This window comes from Bubalus kerabau, chromosome 12 (genome assembly GCF_029407905.1).
Source record: "Bubalus kerabau isolate K-KA32 ecotype Philippines breed swamp buffalo chromosome 12, PCC_UOA_SB_1v2, whole genome shotgun sequence".
Classification (NCBI taxonomy): Eukaryota; Metazoa; Chordata; class Mammalia; order Artiodactyla; family Bovidae; genus Bubalus; species Bubalus kerabau.
In genome coordinates, this window is record NC_073635.1 from 31022916 (window position 1) to 31036582 (window position 13667).

A 13667-nucleotide genomic window follows, 5' to 3' on the forward strand; every position below is an offset into this window, starting at 1 on the left:
CAGAAGACTCTGCTATACAAACAACCAAAGCAAAGAGTCTGCTTTCCACATCGTGTGGCAGCAGGAGAGAAAGGCATTGCAGGAGGTGGGATGTGAGGGAGTCTAACTGTTCAGAGAAAACTAGAGCTCAGAGCCAGAATTGACCCTGAAACTGTAAGCCCCCAGGGGACATGTGACCTTGGAGACAACCCTGGCCTTCTGCAGGAGTTGGAAAAGGGACTTGAGTCAATTTCCACAAAACCTCTGTGGACAAGGTGACCCCAACTGAAAACTGGATGATATACATGGCAGCTTGCTATTTTCAATCATGATTTCTGAAGAGACATTTATTACTAGAAAACAACAGGGCCAGTAATCCCTACTTCCTCTTCCATTTACTTCAATCTGTAGGCCTCATTTTCCTTTTCTACATTTCTGGCAACTGGAGCTAGAGTATGTATATGGTCTCTATTAGCATCTACAGCTCACTGGAAGGACTGATGCAGAAGCTCCAATACTTTGGCCACCTGATGCGAAGGGCTGACTCATTGGAAAAGATCCTGATGCTGGGATTGAGGGCAAGAGAAGGGGGCGACAGAGGATAAGATGGTTGGATGGCATCACCGACTTGGAGGACATAAATTTGAGGAAACTCTGGGAGATGTTGGAGGACAGAGGAGGCTGGGGTGCTGTAGTCCATGGGGTCATAAAGAGTCAAGTACGACTTAAAAAGACTTAACAACAACAGCTCTTAATAACAATAGCTAACATTTTCAACGTTCCTTTTTGAGGTAAATTTACTTACAGTGAAACCTACAGATCTAAAGGTAGCACTTCATGGGTTTTGACAAATGCATATACCCTCCTAAAGTGAAAGTTGCTCAGTCATGTCGGATTCTTAGGGACCCCATGGACTGCAGCCCACCAGGCTCCTCTGTCCATGGGGATTCTCCAGGCCAGAATACTGGAGTGGTGGCCCTTCTTTTCTCCAGGGTATCTTCCCGACCCAGGAATCTAACCAGGGTCGCCTGCATTGCAGGTGGATTCTTTACCAGCTGAGCTACCAGAGAACCCTCCTAACCCAAATTCTAAGTAAGATACAGAACTTTTCCATCACAGAAAAATTCTCTGTTCAGGCAAACTACACCCTTTCCTCCAGGCTCCCACCCTTCTGGCTCTGATCACCACGGATCAAAAAACTAATATTTAAAAATTATGTTTAAATCCCAGCATTTTAGGATGCTTCATTAGTTATCAAAGCTTTTATTTCTCAAAAGTCCTGTGAGGCAGCTATTACCTCCATTTTGCAGACGAAAACGTTTGAGCATCAAGGCGATTCACCTGCCCCTGGTTATCAGTGAATTGGGTTTTAGAAGTTGTTGCTCTTAACCTCACTTCATCTCTGAGGCGGGTCACGACCAGTCCACACCGATTGCTGCTGCTGCTGCTGCTAAGTCGCATCAGTCGTGTCCGACTCTGTGCGACCCCATATATGGCAGCCCACCAGGCTCCTCTGTCCCTGGGATTCTCCAGGCAAGAATACTGGAGTGGGTTGCCATTTCCTTCTCCAAAGCATGCATGCATGCATGCTAAGTCGCTTCAGTCGTGTCCGACTCTGTGCGACCCCCTGGACAGCAGCCCACCAGACTCCCCTGTCCACGGGACTCCCCAGGCAAGAATACTGGAGTGGGTTGCCATTTCCTTCTCCCCCATACCGATTATTCAAGGGTTATTAGAGACCAGCTGTCAATTGAAATCAACGCCACTTAACAAATTCTCAAGCCTTCTGAATAATTGTAAAGGCCGTGTGCATTATATTTTACTAAATGATTCGTTTTATCTCTCAGAAAATGGCAGAAAGGAGGTGTGAAAGGGTGCAGATTTGGTTTTTATTGGTGAAGAAGCCCTAAAGAGGTGGCTTTTAGGTTTCAAACACACCAGACGGCCGGGCCAGAGGAGGCTGCCTGGATGGACGGCGGGGGAGGGGCTGGACCGGCGACCTTTCCAGAGCCGGCGCCGCTCCTTCCTCTGACGCCACCCGCATCTCTCTCAGGAGAGAGCGGACTCGCGCCCTGGCACGGGGGTTGGACGCTGCAGCGCAGGACTCGGCGACGGCCCCGGAGCTCAGCTCGTCATCCGTCCTCCAGTGTCGCTGTCTCCCTCCGCTCCCCGGCGCACCCTCGCGCCACCCTGTCCCCGCAGCTCCTGCCGCTGCCCAGGCTCCTCCCCGAGCCGACTCCGAATCCTCGCGCTCCCCCGAGCCCCACCGCGCGGCCCACGGCTGTCATGGCAACCGGCCGCCGCCGGCGCCGCCGCCGCCTCTTCACGCACGTCGCGAACTAACGGACTCCGCGGCGGCGGCGGCGGCCTGTGCCCTACCCCCACCCCACCTGGACCGCGGCAAAAACGGTCGGCCGACCTGCGGCACCTAGGTAATGAATCCGAGGGGGAACGGGGGCCAGCGAGAGAGCCGGTGGTGGGGTGCTTGGGTGGACAGCCACACCCCAGCTCCCGCTGCCGGAGACGCTGGGGCCATGCGCGGCGGAGGAGACTGCGTGCTGCGCGAGAAAGGGTGAGAGAGAGAGCGCGAGCGGTGGGCGCGCGGGGCATTATGGGGATTGTAGTTCGGCGGCTCCTCGGGCTTGCGGCCTTGGTGGCTCGGCCCGGACGGGCGAACTACAAAGCCCGGCGGCCCCGACAGCTGAGAAAGACCGATAAACTTTGAGCCGGCCAGGGGAGACAGGGGAGTCTGTCTGTGGTGAGGGGATTCTGGGGTGGTCGCTGAATGGGGTCCTGAGAGCTAAAGGGGAAGTGGAGGTGAGACTCGGGCGTTCCGCCCTGCCATTTGTCCCGCCCCGGCTGCAGCGCTGTCGCCACCCCGGCCTGGCCACCGCCCCGCGTAGAGTCGGGGAGGAGTCGCCTCCGGGGCTGCGGGGCCTCGGGCCTTCGGCGCCTCTCTCCCTCCCTAATTGCTGCCTCTTGGTGCAGAACCGTATGTATGGCACACTTTTGATGGACGACCCGAAAAACTATATTTTAACCGATTTGTCTCCTTTTCCTGATGCGCTCCTTTATTGCTAGGTACTTGATCAGATTTATTCTGAAGTAGTTCAGAGGTGTTTGCATTAATTAAACCCATTGGTTAATAATTACTCAAAGGGCATTAATGTTTAAAGGTTAAGTGTGGAAGTAGATAAAAGGTACCATGCTGTTGTATAGTAGTATCTGATATTTTTTCCGTTTTGCATTTTATTTATTGAGGGTCAGGATTACAAAGTGAGCACTCCCTCACCTCAGCCTACTAGCCTGAACACTACCTACACATATTTTGATGCCATTTTAAAGATTGTTTGTACTTTAAATTACTAATTTTCTTTTAAGTACAGGATTGTCTTTTTAAACCAAATTTTTAGCAGTGGGTAGTAGTAATTATTTTCTTCTATTATTACAATGTTTTTAAAAATTTCTTAGGACCATTTTTCAGAATGAAAAGCACCATTCTTTCTTTTTTTAATGCTCTGAAATACATTTTAGTCCCTAAAGTTTGCCCAGGCCCTGGAGGTAAGGAAGCTGATACAGATTTAGAAAACCTCCCTAGTCCACCCTTTTAAAATTTTTCAATAGATAGATAACCATCCTAGAAATCTGGCATCTTACAATGGTGTGTTGGAAAATTATTGGTGCAGTATGGGCTTATTTTGTGTGTGTATGTTTCTAAACAAGAAGACAAGGTCACTATAAAATTAATTTTCTCTCACTATAAGATTCATTTTCTCTTTGGTCACTGTAAACTTTATTTAAAGAAGCAGTTTTGTAGGAGGAGATAAAAAGTAAGTTTAATAAGACCACTGGGGGGAAAAAAATCAAGGCCTTATGTTATACATAAGGAATTTGAAATATTTATTCATTTAGGATTTATTTATTCATTCATTCAGGATTTGTTAAGGATCTATTATGCACAAGGCAATATGCCAGGTGGTGGGAATTAAGAGCTGATAGAAGATCATCTGTGTCCTGCATGGGCACACAGTCATGTCATCACAATAGTGTGGAGAGATGGGTGCAAGTTGCTGCGAGCCCAGAGTGGGAATACATTATAGTGATATTATATCACAATAACATGTATTAAATACTTACGCTATGGGAGACATATTTTGCATGCAGTGCCTTATTTTACCCTCACAACAATCCTATGAAGTAGCTCCGGTTATTTAGACATGAGGAAACAGCCTCAGAGACCTTGCCCATAGCTGAATAAGGTCATAGCTGAGTAAGGTGTGAGCCTGGAATTTCAACCGAAGTAGATCTAACTCATCTAAATGGTGATCTCAACCACTGATGGCATCCTTTGTACCCTTGGGGAGGATTGTGACTCTGTCTAAAGAGATTAAGAGAAATCTCCAGAATGATGTGACATTTGACTTGTGCTAGGAAAGTTTATTCAGCTTTTATTGGAGTGAGGCTGAGGAAAGCCGTTCTAGGCAAATGGCATAGCAAAAGCAAAGGAGAGATTTGAGTGTTTTGTGTTTGGGGAATCCTTGACTGTTCTGATGACTGAAACCCAGAATACTTGCAGTGTAGTGGAGAGACCAGATCTCAAAAGTACTTGGTACCATGATAAAGAATTTAGAATTTTTCTTCAACATGGGGTCACCATTGAAGAATTTCCAGTGGAGTAGTGGCCTTATTGGGCTTCCCAGGTGGCTCAGTGGTTAAGAACCCACCTGCAATGCAGGAGACTCAAGTTCAATCCCTGGGTCAGGAAGATCCCCTGGAGGAGGAAAATGGCAACCCACTCCTGTATTCTGGCCTGGGAAATCCCATGGACAGAGCAGCCTGGCAGGCTTCAGTCCATGGAGTTGCAAAAAGTCTAACATGACTTAGCTACTGAGCACACATGCAGTGGCCTTAACAGGTTTGTATTTTAGAAAGATAAAAATAGTTTAAAGCAGAACTTTTTTCTTAAACCTCACATGTAAATATTATAACTGAATTAGGTAGATTCCCTGGTAGCTCAGCTGGTAAAGAATCGGCCCACAATGCAGGAGACCCTGGTTTAACTCCTGGGTGGGGAAGATCCACTGGAAAAGGGATAAGCTGTCCACTCCAGTATTCTTGGGCTTCCCTGGTGTCTCAGCTGGTAAAGAATCCACCTACAGTGCGGGAGACCTGGGTTTGGAAGATCCCCTGGAGAAGGGAATGGCTACCCAATCCAGTATTCTGGCCTGGAGAATTCTATGGACTGTATAGTCCATGGGGTTGCAAAGAGTTGGACACGACTGAGCAACTTTCACTCACATTAAAAATTAGTTTGAAAATATTTGCTTTCCTACTTAAAAACCATTACTGTGGAGACAAAAGAATTAACTTAAAAATTAATATAAAAATTATAGTGACATCTGAAGCAATTTTGGGTTCTGAGAATAAGCTGGTTATTCAGTTCAGTTCAGTCGCTCAGTCTTGTCCAACTCTTTGTGACCCCATGGACTGCAGCACACCAGGCCTCCCTGTCCATCACCAACTCCCGGAGTTTACTCAAACTCATGTCCATTGAGTTGGTGATGCCATCCAACCATCTCATCCTCTGTCATCCCCTTCTCCTGCCCGCAATCTTTCCCAGCATCAGGGTCTTTTCAGATGAGTCAGCTGTTCTCATCAGGTGGCCAAAGTATTGGAGTTTCAGCTTCAACATCAGTCCTTCAGTGAATACCCAGGATTGATCTCCTTTAGGATGGACTGATTGGATCTCCTTGCAGTCCAGGCAAGGGACTCTCAAGAGTCTTCTCCAACACCACAGTTCAAAAGCATCAATTCTTCGGCACTCAGCTTTCTTCACGGTCCAACTCTCACATCCATACATGACTACTAGAAAAACCATAGCCTCGGCTAGACGGACCTTTGTTGGCAAAGTAATGTCTCTGCTTTTTAATATGCTGTTTAGGTTGGTCATAACTTTGCTTCCAAGGAGTAAGCGTCTTTTAATTTCATGGCTGCAGTCACCATCTGCAGTGATTTTGGAGCCTGAAAAAATAAAATCAGCCACAGTTTCCCCATGTATTTGCCATGAAGTGATGGGACCAGATGCCATGATCTTCATTTTCTGAATGTTGAGCTTTAAGCCAACTTTTTCACTCTCCTCTTTCACTTTCATCAACAGGCTCTTTAGTTCTTCTTCACTTTCTGCCATAAGGGTGGTGTCATCCTCATATCTGAGGTTATGAATTTTCTCCCAGCAATCCAGATTCCAGCTTGTGCTTCATCCAGCCCAGCGTTTCTCATGATGTACTCTGCATGTAAGTTAAATAAGCAGGGTGACAATATACAGCCTTAACATATTCCTTTTCCTATTTGGAACCAGTCTGTTGTTCCATGTCCAGTTCTAACTGTTGCTTCCTGACCTGCATACAGATTTCTCAAGAGGCAGGTTAGATGGTCTGGTATTCCCATCTCTTTCAGAATTTTCTACAGTTGATTGTGATCCACACAGTCAAAGCCTTTGGCGTAGTCAATAAAGCAGAAATAGATGTTTTTGTGGAACTCTTGCTTTTTTGATGATCCAGCGGATGTTGGCAATTTGATCTCTGGTTCCTCTGCCTTTTCTAAATCCAGTTTGAACATCTGGAAGTTCATGGTTCACATATTGCTGAAACCTGGCTTGGAGAATTCTGAGCATTACTTTGCTAGCGTGTGAGATGAGTGCAATTGTGTGGTAGTTCAATTGAGTGCAATTGTGTGAGCATTCTATGGCATTGCCTTTCTTTAGGATTGGAATGAAAACTGACCTTTTCTAGTCCCATGGCCACTGCTGAGTTTTCCAAATTTGCTGGCATATTGAGTGCAGCACTTTCATAGCATCATCTTTTAGGATTTGAAATAGTTCAACTGGAATTCCATCACCTCTACTAGCTTTGTTTGTAGTGATGCTTCCTAAGGCCCACATGACTTCACACTTTAGTTTTCCCAAATGTGTGTCTTGCTGCTACTGCTACTGCTAAGTCGCTTCAGTCATGTCTGACTCTATGCGACCCCATAGACGGCAGCCCACCAGGCTCCCCCGTCCCTGGGATTCTCCATGCAAGAACACTGGAGTTCTTGGTCTTGGTATAAGAGAGAAATCCAGTTATACTGGGAAGAAAGCTTTGTGTGTGTGCAATACAACCCACATTGTATTGTGGGTTGATGATAGATTTAAAGAAGAGAAGGGTGTGGTTGGAGATGCTGCTGGAGAGATAGGTTGGAACCAGGAATTTGTTACTTTTAGATCTGAGTCATGAAGGAGACAAGTCATAATTATGTAGAACTAAATGAGGCAGTATTTTTTTTTCTTGGTCTGAGCATGAACTTGAACTGAGCTCTTCTTTTTGTCCTGAGACTAGAACTCTCCTTGAGATATTACGTGGACTGTTGTGTATAGAGCAACTCTACTGGGTCAGTTCAATTGTAAATATTGTAAGAAGACACTGATTCATTTTTGAATGAATAAGAGAAGTATTCTCAAAATAAGAGAAGTATTATCAAGTATGTGGCATTGTTAAAATATCTATGCCTCCTTCAGATGTAACCTGACCATTTAAAAGTTCTAGAAACTCTTCTAATTTAAATTCAAGGAGATTTTTAAAAAAACCCTCTTATATTTCAAAGAGTTTAAATGGTTAAACCTTTTAAAACCTCTAGTCAAAGAGGTTATGGTTAAAAGTAATTAAAGTTGTGGTACAGCTTCTAGGAATTATAATGAAAACTGGGTTAGTTGAATGCAGCGGCTTCAAACTTATGCATTAATGTTGAGTGTGGAGTGAAAATAATAGCTTACATTGATTCAGTGTTATGTGCTTGGAATGATGCTAATGTACTTCACATTTAATTTTGCAATAACCTTGTGATGGTAAATATTAGTTTCCCTATTTTATAGATGTAGAACTGAGGCCGAGAGAAGTTACATGATTTGCTTAAGATCATAACTAAAAATTTGTGGTGCCTGGATTCATACCCAGGTTTTTCTGCCTGAAATTTTAATATTGCCTTCACACTTGAATAGTTTAGCTTGGTATACAAGTCTAGATTGGCAGCCTCCCACTAGTAGCACATGAGAGAGATTATTCTGCTGCCTCCAGGCTTCCAATATTCCTTTTGAAAAGTTAGCTGTCAATACATTATTTTTCCTTTGTTGACAATATATCATTTCTCTCTATTGCTTTTAGGTTTTGCAGTTTTACTAAGTTGTCCTAGATGTAGACTTGTTTTTATTTATTTTGAAACAGAGTTACTGTCTTATATAGATTTTGAAGACGTTTTCAGATCAGTCGCTCAGTCGTGTCCAACTCTTTGCGACCCCATGAATCGCAGCATGCCAGGCCTCCCTGTCCATCACCAACTCCCAGAGTTCACTGAGACTCACGTCCATCGAGTCAGTGATACCATCCAGCCATCTCATCCTCTGTCATCCCCTTCTCCTCCTGCCCCCAATCCCTCCCAGCAGCAGAGTCTTTTCCAATGAGTCAACTCTTCGCACGAAGTGGCCAAAGTACTGGAGTTTCAGCTTTAGCATCATTCCTTCCAAAGAAATCCCAGGGCTGATCTCCTTCAGAATAGACTGGTTGGATCTCCTTGCAGTCCAAGGGACTCTCAAGAGTCTTCTCCAGCACCACAGTTCAAAAGCATCAATTCTTCGGTGCTCAGCCTTCTTCACAGTCCAACTCTCACATCCATACATGACCACAGGAAAAACCATAGCCTTGACTAGACGAACCTTTGTTGGCAAAGTAATGTCTCTGCTTTTGAATATGCTATCTAGGTTGGTCATAACTTTCCTTCCAAGTAGTAAGCGTCTTTTAATTTCATGGCTGCAGTCACCATCTGCAGTGATTTTGGAGCCCAGAAAAATAAAAAAAAGAAGTTTTAGCCATTATGTATTGAATATGGCTCTCCCCTTTTTTTCTCCTAGAATTCGTAGTAGACATATTTTGGGCCAGGTCTTTGTACTCTCTGCATTTCTTATCTTTGCTTGCTTATTCTGTGTTTATGTGCTGCATTCTGGGCAAGTTCTGTAGCACTATATTCTGGTTTCTTGATCCTCCTTTCAGCCATGCCTGATCTGCTGTTTCCTCAGTGCACCGAGTTTTTCATTTCAGTGAACATTTCATTTTAATGCTAGAAGTTGTCCTTGATTCTTTTTCAAACCTGTCTATTCATTTTTAAATGGCTTGCTCCTGTGTTTCTAAGTATACTTATTTTGTAGTGACTATTAGATTATCAAATACTTTTGATAATAGCAGTAATTCTGCCATATGTTGTAGTATTTGCCTCACTCTTATAATGGGTTGTGTTTTTTGTACCTTGAAATTTTAGATACAACCTCAGTGCAAATACTGTGAAGTTTTGGTCAAGGATGTATCCTGTACTTTTGGTTGTTTCTCTGAAGTGCATTATGGAGAATTGGTGAATGAATAAATGCATTTTAGTATATTCATATAATGAGGTGCTACTCAGCAGTAAGGAAAAGGCAATGGCACCCCACTCCAGTACTCTTGCCTGGAAAATCCCATGGACGGAGGAGCCTGGTAGGCTGCAGTCCATGGGGTCGCTAGGAGTCAGACACGACTGAGCAGCTTCACTTTCACTTTTCACTTTCATGCATTGGGGAAGGAAATGGCAACCCACTCCAGTGTTCTTGCCTGGAGAATCCCAGGGACGGGGGAGCCTGGTGGGCTGCTGTCTCTGGGGTCGCACAGAGTCGGACATGACTGAAGCGACCTTAGCAGCAGCAGTAGCAGCACTCAGCAATAAAAGCATACAACAATATGGTTGTTGTATACAATAAAATACAACAATATGGTTGAATCTCAAAAGCATTATTCTAAATGAAAGAAGTCAAACACCAGAATATATGCTATATGATTCTATTTATGTCACATTCCAGAAAAGACAAATCTGTTGTGATTAATGAGTGGAAGAATGCATGCAGTTGTACACATTTTTCAAAAGAAATAAAATTGTACTCTTAAAACGAGTGAATTTCATGGTATAAAAATTATACTTCAATAAAGCTGATTAAAAAAAAAAAAAAAAGGCACGCAACACTCAATGGCAACGGAAGTGAGAATAGTAGTTGCCCTGGAGGGCAAGTACTAGTTGTGAGGAGACATGGCTTCAGTGGGGTGTGAAAATGTTCCATGTCTTGATGTGGGTGTTACCTGGGTGTAATCTGTTTTAAAATTCACTGAAGATGTGTTTACTCTGTGTGTTATATACTTCAATAATAAAGAGCAAAAGGAGAAAAATACTTTATAGAGAGGAGCTAGAATAGAAAGTTGAGAAAATCTAGAAGAAAGTTGAGCAAAAGAGCAAAGAGAGAAGATAAGAAAATTAGAGGGCTAACCTAGAAAGTCCAATAGCTAAATAAAAGGTGTTCAGAAGAGAGAAAAATGGAAAGAAATCATCAACGAACTAATTCAGAAGTTTTCCTAAAATTGAAAGACACTAGTTTTCGGAGAAGGCAATGGCACCCCACTCCAGTACTTTTGCCTGGAGAATCCCATGGACGGAGGAGCCTGGTAAGCTGCAGTCCATGGAGTCGCTAGAGTCGGACACGACTGAGTGACTTCCCTTTCACTTTTCACTTTCATGCATTGGAGAAGGAAATGGCAACCCACTCCAGTGTTCTTGCCTGGAGAATCTCAGGGACAGGGGAGCCTGGTGGGCTGCCGTCTGTGGGGTCGCACAGAGTCAGACACGACTGAAGCGACTTAGCAGCAGCAGCAGCAGCAGTTTCTAGTTTGGAAGAATTACATATAGACCCATGTCAAAGCATATCATCAACAGTTTTTGGAAACTTGTGTCAAAGAGAAGATCCTGTAAGTTTGCAGAAAGGGAAAAAGGCATGATATATAAGCAATCAGGAATTTGAATGACTTTAGTTGCCTCAACTTAATCTTAAAACTTGGAAGGTAATAGAGCAATGCTTTTACATTTTTAAAGGTAATTATTTGCAAATGAAAATTCAGTAATCAGCCAGACTATCACTGAAGTATGAAGATAGTTTAATAAAGGTGTTTTAAGGCATGCATAGTCTGAAAATTTTATTTACTCCCCATTTACAGAAAATGTATTCTATAAAGGAGACACTTGCTCTTTGGAAGGAAAGCTATAATAAACCTGGACAGCCTATGAAAAAGCAGAGACATCACTTTGCTGACAAAGGTTCATATAGTCAGAGGTATGGTTTTTCCAGTAGTCATGTACAGATGTGAGAGTTGGACCATAAAGAAGCCTGAGTGCTGAAGAATTGATGATTTTGAATTGCGATGCTGGAGAAGACTCTTGAGAGTACCTTGGACAGAGAGGAGATCAAACCAGTCAATCCTCAAGGAAACTGACCGTGATTATTCATCGGAAGAACTAATGCTAAAGCTCCAATACTCTGGCCACCTGATGCAAAGAGCCGACTTGTTGAAAAAGACTGTGATGCTGAGGAAGATTGAAGGCAAAAGAAGAAGGAGGGAGCAGAGGATGAGTTGGTTGGGTAGCATCACTGACTCAGCGGACATGAGTTTGAGCAAACTCTGCGAGATGGTGAAGGACGGGAGGCTGGCTTGCTGCAGTCTATGGGGTTGCAAAGAGTCAGATACAACTTAACAACTGAACAACAAGAGAGTAAACCAAGAAAGGAAGAAAGACATGTGATAGACAAAAAGATTCAATGTAGAAAAGACAAAGACTACCCCGGATAATTGAAATACCAAATTGAACAGCCTTGGCAGGTAGATAGAGTGTCCAGAGGAAAGGTTAGGCTTGCTTACAGCCTTGAAAGAAAGATAGTATCTTCATCTGGAACAAAGGGTAGGCATGCATGGTGTTCAGTATGATAGATTTGGGTTCCCTGAATTTAGGATTCTTCGATAATGCAATCTGCTGCATTTGCTTTTACCACATGCCCCATTACACGTTGCTTTGTAGAAACTGGGGTTTGGGGGACAAGTACAAAATACCCCCACAATCTTAGGTTGCAAGTTTTGTAGTTTTAATTCTTATATTTGAGTCATTCATTTTGAGTTAAATTTTGTATATGTTGTGAGCTAAGACTTGAGATTCAGAATTTTTTTTTCTTCCTAATATGGATATCTAGCTGTTTCAACACCTTTTTTGGGAAAAAAAAAATATATATATATATATATATATATATACACACACATATATTTTCGTTGATTTGCCTTGACAACTTTGTCAAAAATTAATTGGCCATATATGTATTGATCTTTCTGGACTGTGATTTGTTCCGTTGGTCTGTGTCTATCTTTATGCCAATCCCATGCCATCTTGATTCCTGTTAATTTTATAATAAATCTTGGAATCAGTATAAGTTGTCCTACTTTACTATAATTTTTGAAACTGTTTTGGCCGTTCTATGTCCTTTGTATTTCCATCTAAGTGTTAAATCAGCTTGTCAGTTTTTATAAGAAAGGCTGCTGGGATCCTGATTGGGATTTCGTTGAGTCTGTGAATCACTTTCAAGAGAATTGACATTGGGGGTTTCAATTCATAAATGTATGTGCACATACACACATGTATGTATATCTATTAACTTAGGTCATCTTTAATTTCTCAGTGCCCAGATCTTACATATATTTTGTTTGTTTATCCCTGGGGTATTTAGTATTTTTGAATGATTTTACTGTTTTGAATTTAGTTTTCAATTTTTTTTTGTTAGTATGTAGAAATACGATTGATTTTTGAATATTAACCTTGTATCCTGCAACTTTACAAAATTCACTTATTAGTTCTAGTAATTATTATAGATTCCCTAGGATTTTCTCCATTAACAATTAACATTGTATGTGAATAATAGAATTTTCCTTCCACTTTTCTAATATGTATCCCTTTTATTTTTTTCTTGGCTACTTGCACTGGTTAGAACCTATAGCTGTCATGTTGAATAGAAGCATTGAGAGGAGATTCACTGGCCTTGCTTATTCTTTCTTGATTTTGGTAGAGAGTATTCAGTTTTTTCTGGAGAAGGCAATGGCAACCCACCCCAGTACTCTGGCCTGGAAAATCCCATGGGAGGAGCCTGGTAGGCTGCAGTCTATGGGGTCCCTAAGAGTCGGACACGACTGAGCAGCTTCACTTTCACTTTTCACTTTCATGCATTGGAGAAGGAAATGGCAACCCACCCCAGTGTTCTTGCCTGGAGAATCCCAGAGACGAGGGAGCCTGGAGGGCTGCCGTTTTTGGGGTCGCACAGAGTCGGACGTGGTTGAAGTGACTTAGCAGTAGCAGCAGCAGCATTCAGTTCTTTCAGTTAATCTGATGATATCTGCTCTTTACTAGATTGAGGAATTTCTATTCTCAGTTCGCTAAGAGTTCTTATCATGAATGGTATTGAGTTTTGTCCACTACTTTTTCTGCATCTGTTCAGATGATCATGTTTTATTTCTGAGTCTCTTAAGATTGATTGGTTTTTTTAAATAGATACCACCTTGAATTTTTTATATAAACTCCACTTGGTCATAATGCATTATCCTTTTTATATACTGGATTTGATTAGCTAAAATTTAAATATTTTTGTATCTATATTCCTGAGGGATACTGGTAGGTAAGTTTCTTTTCTTATAATGTCTGGTTTTGGTATCAGGCTAACACTGGTCTTAAAATATGAGTTGGAAGTTTTTCCACCCATTTCTTTTTCTGAGAGA

At 42.7% G+C, this 13667-nt stretch overlaps 1 protein-coding gene across 5 annotated transcripts in view; it reads left to right on the plus strand.

The window, feature by feature from the left end:
• Positions 1–2274: 2274 nt before the first annotated feature.
• KATNAL1 (katanin catalytic subunit A1 like 1) overlaps positions 2275–13667 on the plus strand; it is a 56929-nt gene continuing 45536 nt past the window's right edge. Inside the window, exon 1 of one of the 5 annotated variants that reach the window (XM_055542451.1) lies at positions 2275–2411. The gene's annotated coding sequence lies outside the window, so the exon portion shown is untranslated. Of the gene's footprint in view, positions 2412–2664; positions 2797–2820; positions 3061–6150; positions 6273–13667 lie in introns of those variants that run through there. The other 4 variants (XM_055542454.1, XM_055542449.1, XM_055542450.1 and 1 more) reach the window with 4 other exon arrangements.